The 5,795-nt window shown below is 41.0% G+C and overlaps 1 long non-coding RNA gene across 1 annotated transcript in view; it reads left to right on the top strand.

Annotated features, from left to right (window-relative positions):
* Window positions 1-5,795, top strand: part of LOC102671675 — a 17,702-nt gene that overhangs the window by 7,701 nt on the left and 4,206 nt on the right. Inside the window, exon 2 of the long non-coding RNA XR_422478.2 lies at window positions 2,051-2,053. This is a non-coding gene — a long non-coding RNA (uncharacterized LOC102671675). The remainder of the gene's footprint in view (window positions 1-2,050; window positions 2,054-5,795) is intronic.

Genomic DNA, 5,795 nt, shown 5'->3' with positions numbered 1-5,795 from the left:
TGGAACTTGCCGTTGGCAGTTATTGGCCGGAAAAAAAGAGGGGGGCGGGTGGAAGGAGGGGGAGGGTGGCCTCGGTAAAGGTTGACGGCCATTTTGATTCATCGGACTCGGTCTCCTCTTTCGAATAAATAATGGCCGGGAAAAGGGGTTTTTTCGTACGCGGAGGTACGGTAAGGTGCGCCAAGCTATTTCGGCCAGCCGTAATTCATATTTACGACCAATGGGAGTTACGCCAACTATAAGAGGCTGCATAATGAAACTCGGTCGCAGTAACACCGCTTCTGCTTTTCCAGCCTCTTTAGTTTCATTTTTTTTTATGAAACATCGCATCTACATTTCTCCGTCACGCGATTTTTTTCTATATAATATCTAACACCCTCGTTCGAATCTGTACAGACGGAGAACATCGAAAACAACTCGGCAAATCCCTTCGAGTTCTGGGAATTTATGGGAAGGGCCAATTTTTGATCCCAAGTTCTTTATCGAATCTCGATGCTTTCGAGAACCACCGACTATTCAAAGGGGGAAAAGGGGGAGGGGGGGCTACTTCGGTCCAGCTACGCTTTTATTCCCGCGTTCCAAATTCGACATCTTTCGCTCGCACGGACTTGTTTACGGATTGTTTAGACGGCTCGAACTATTTACACGGAAGATTTATGGATCGGCGTTTCGAATCCGGACGATTTCGCAACCGTTCCGGGTCGTTTCGTCGCTTTTAATGGAACCAGCGGGAGCGATAACTGTTGGGAACGGGGGGGGGGGAAAAAAAAAAAAAAAAAAAAAAAAAATTCTCCTTGCGCGTGGCAAAATGGGAGTAAACTAGCGTTCAGTTCCATTACATAAAACACGATTACGTCGCACTTTTCGCGCAGCTTCGGCCCTTTCCGGTTCATTGAACCCCCTCCCCCTTTTCGTTTAATCCTCTTTGGAAACCGGCATTCACACCACCGGAATAATTTTATTCCAGAAAGCCAACCTTTCTTCCTTTGCTCTTTATTATCGCGCTCCGACAATTTCTACCGTCTATATCGATTAAAAAAGAGAGAAAGAGAGAAAAAAAAACAAAGACGCGTGATATTTATCGCGAAGTCGATCTGTTCCAGCTTAGAGAAAAAGCGTTAACGTTTTAACGAGGGACGTCCAGTTGTAAGTTTTAATTGGTCGTCCTCGATCCTCGTTCGTCGAACGAAAAACAGGCACAGCGCCACGCGTCGTCGATTCGATCTCCGCGTTCCCTCTTCTTCCTTCCTCGCCTCGCCTCGCCTCGCCTCGCTTCGCTTCGCCACGCCTTCCTTCCTTCCTTCCTTCCTTCCTTCCTTCCTTCCTTCCTTGCTTCCCGCAAAGTTGCACGGTGGATCCGACCGTTCGCCGAGAGTCAGAGCTGGAAACATAAAACTTTGGACGACATAACTCACCCATTTCCAGACTATCCCTTCGAGAAATTATTTTCTAGGTGGAGAACACGTTCCGCTCTGGAGAGATGGAGAAGTATTTCTCCGCGCGTGGAGGCAGAGAGAGAGAAAGAGAGGGAGAGAGCTCTTCGAGTCTCGGGGGGATGCGCGAAAAATCCCCCAGAGAAGGCAAGTCTCGGTCTCGATCAAACATTAATCGTGCCTTTCGACGGATAAATTGGCAGCGCCCGTTTTATTCGTCTCGCCCAACCGGTATTTGTCCACGATTCCGATACACCAATACGCTTCTTCTCTCCTTCCCTCCTTCTTCCTTTCTTTCCTCGACTCGCTCGAGTCGAAACAACCAATTCCATCGAATCGTTGCACAAAGAAGCGTTTTTTCGTACGAACTTTCTATCGAACGATCGCACCGACTCGGCTGACGATCTATAAAAATATTCGAGCCAAGCTAAATTACGGATATTCCGGGGGATTTTAGCGAGAGATATTGGGGTGAAAGGTTACCGAGAGCCGATCAGAGAGGGCCACCCTTGTAAACGATTTCGTTAGTTTGGACGCAAAGCGTAGCACCGTGGAGAGGAGCAAAGTAGCGGTTGGATGGTAGCAAATAATCTGATTAACGATCGAATAGGCGAGAGCTTGTTGCGTTCTAACCCGGTAATGGCCTCCCATTATTCGGCCAGTCGCGTCTTCGTCGGGGGATAAGCGAGAGGATAATCACGATCATCCCTCCATTTACTATTCGATCCCGGTAAATTAACGATTTTTAAACAAAATTATAAATGAAAGATATCATTGAAAAATCTTGAAATCCTTCGTTTAAAATTCGAAGAGAATTTAGAGCGGGAAGGAAACGTTTTCGAGCTCGTTCGGGGAAGGAAGTTGGCCCTGGTTAAATTATTATTACAGGAGGTGAGAAACGAAAGAACGACGGCGTTACTTTTAGTCTCCTCGACGGAACGGTTAATTTTCTGGCGCAAAAATTAGTCTGAAAATGGTGTGTGAGGAGAGGGGAAGGGGGAGAGGGGTGGTGTGAAAGTTCGCCTCAAGTTCGAGCGAAATAAGTGCGGCTAAAGAACAGCGTTGAAAAGTTAGCGCGGCAAACGAGGCTGTGGAACACACAGGATGGAAAACGAGTTGGTTGTAGCACAGGTTGGTTACGTGTGTTTGTCCAAGGTACACGTATACGACGACAACGACGACACGACGATGGCGAAGGACAAGCTGGGCTCTGGGGAATTAAAAAATTTTTAATTGCAACGGTGAGCCAACGACGTCGACCGAGGTGCAAAGCGGTTGCTAATTATCGTCTAAGAAATTACAAGGACATTAAAGGGACGAGCCTCCGATAGGCGGAGATTTTAGGTTCAAGATATTTTTATTTCTCCCGTTACAACATCCACTGTGAACTCTATCGAAAAGATAGATTTCTATTTTTTCGACAATTTTTTCGCACACGCATAATCTTTCTACGGTTCGATTTGTTGATTCAAAATTCTTAGAAGATGAAATGTTAAGCAAAGGCGAAGCCAAGGCTTGTGAAGCGGTCAGGTTTTTATTTTCAATGGCTTGAGTATCTTCGATAATCTGACAATAATTTATACTATAAATTACTAAACAATTATAATATTAACAATTAATAATTATAATATTATTATTTAAATTTGTGGCAGATCCTATATTATCGACTAATGAATTTATTAAATGTAGAGAAAATTACATACGAAAATTTTGTACAATTTTCTGTTTACATATATATTAAAATATATATAAAAAAATTTACACAATAATTTACCTTCTCCAAAAAAATAACATTTTGTCTCATAATAAGCTACTGATTTTAGAAAATTTGTATACATAATCTCTTAATTAGTTAGAATTGTTATAAGTATCCGTGAAAATATTTTTATTAAATATTCGATGTGCATAATTGACTGCACAGATGCTTATGGATCATTTCACAAAAATCCTACAAGAATTAGGAATATCTAAAATAGATATATATATCGTTATATCGTTTTTACTTGGAAAACTTCGTTCCAAATCACATTATCAAAATGTATATGTATAATATCAAGTTGCCATTTTATTGTTTCTTTTTCTTAATATTTATCGAATATAATCGAATATTCTACGGCAGATAAATAAATTTGAATATTTAATAATTTGATTTTCACTCAAATTTTTCTTTAATGCTCTTTAATCATACTATCTATTATCTAGATAGACATATATAAATCTATGGATCATTTTTACCATTTCAAAATTCATACAAAATTTTTCCAGATCCTAAATTTCCAAACGAAGATAGCAGCAATGACCATTTGCGACGTCCTCCAACTCTACTATTGATTCCTCTCAGTTTGCATTTTCACGAAAAATAAGGATGGAGGAAAAACCAAAGCCTGCAATAATTTTCTAGATCAGATCAGTTAGAACAGAAGTGGAATACAGATTAGACACAATTCACATCATTATAGTCATCGATCAAACGGTTAAAGTAAATCACCATATCGTTTACTCGAAGCTCATAATATTGGCTTGTTCATGCGATCATGAACAGTTGAATTCGACGACTTCAATCTCGTAGCAATTTCTCGAGTTGTTATTCGTAGGTTTGCTTCGATCGATGCCTTTATTTTGTTTTTATCGGTTTCGATCAATCTTCCAGAACGTGGCACATCTTTAACGTCGAAATCGTCGGAACGAAATTTCGAAAATAAATTTTGACACTGGCATACCGTTGATACACTTTCTCCATAGACTTCGCGTAATTTTTTTCTTGCCTAAGAACGGCATTCTTAACCTTTTCGGCAATAAAAAAGTAAAATACGTCGAAAATGCTCTTTTTTGGTCTCGTATCTTTATTATCGCGCATGGAAAACCGCACAGAATCAAACGAATTTTTCTTATAAATAAACCGTGAAATGCCAACGATCAAAATATATAACACGGTTTAGAATGAAGTTGGCTGTAGATAAACGTTCGACTAGCGACGCTCGTGTGAAAAAATGAAATTATTTTCCGAACAATCCAATAGAAACATCCTATAGGCAGTAGCTGGTCTTTCGAGTATAAGAGCATCACGTCTGTGTTACATATTCAAAGTCAGTTTAGACTTTAACATAGAGATATTGCCCCGTTTTTTTTGCGTCACTTTTAAATAAAAATTCTTCGCACGTTCTTTCACGTATCTTATACACAATCGACGCGATCCTCGATTTCCTGGCTCGTAACGAATCCGAATTTCGAACAATTGAAATTAATTTTCGCTTTATATTTCGCGATTCGATCATTTCCACACAATTCGAAAAAGCAACGCTATTTTCGTTCGAATTAATTAGCCGTTGAATTCCAGCTCTCTCTATTATTGGTCGTCGTTATCCTTTAGGAAATTGTTCATCTCTCTTGACGATGAAATCTTCTTGAAACAATGAAACGATCGGTACGTAAGATCGTCGAAGGACAAAATGGGACGAGGTTGGAACATCGTTTCGGTTATAAGCTTAATTGGCAACGTGTGTCCCGACGGTTATCTCTTTGGTCGGATTACGCGTGTCCGGTATGACATTTCGGCGCAGTATGAATTAATTTCACCGACAAATATTTGAGATGCAAAGGAATTAATATCCCGCGCCACTGTTTATTAATTACGATCTTCAATATTAGTCCGATCCAAATACGAGCCGCCACTCGTCACTATTCACTACAAAATAGTTCACTTTAGGCAATTACCACGCGCCACGATTAATCGCCTTCGAGCGATTATACAATCTCCTTCTCTTCCCCTTCCCCTCATTCCTTAAAAAACTATCTCGATTACACCTCGATCCGTTTATCCAATGAATTACTTTTTTTTAACGCGGTTTGTGCATACGTGACTGTGTGCAACGAAGGAGGGGGAGGAGGAGGGGGAGGCTTTTTAATCCTGGGCAGGGCGCTCGCGTCGTGTCGTGGCACGGTTAACAAGCGTCATAATTCACCGGAGGAATTTTCCCGCGTAAATAATAGTCCCCTTTAAACCTTCTCTTCCCCTTGTTTATAAAAAAAACTGTTCTGCATACATTACGGCCAGGATATTATTATTCCTGTTTGTTTTCTTTCCTTTCCTTTCCTTTTTTTTCATTCGCGAATTTTAAAAAAGGGAAAATAAAAAGAGTAGAAGAGGAAGGAAACGCGTCCGTACGCGGAGTAATAAAATTGAAATTTATACTTTCCGTTCGTTTTCGTTTCTNTTTGCGCGATGCACCGCCACAACAACCGTTTACGCTCCACCCACCGCGAGCGCCCGTGTTTTTGACACGAATTTAATTATTTTTATCGCGACCAGACAGAATTTAAGTGGTCTCTACAGATCTCGCGCAGCCGGTCCAAAGCCGGCGC

Source organism: Apis dorsata, unplaced genomic scaffold (assembly GCF_000469605.1).
Source record: "Apis dorsata unplaced genomic scaffold, Apis dorsata 1.3 scaffold_524, whole genome shotgun sequence".
NCBI classification, from domain to species: domain Eukaryota; kingdom Metazoa; phylum Arthropoda; class Insecta; order Hymenoptera; family Apidae; genus Apis; species Apis dorsata.
Note: the sequence above shows the minus strand (reverse complement) of the source record. Positions and strands in the feature narration are given on the sequence as shown.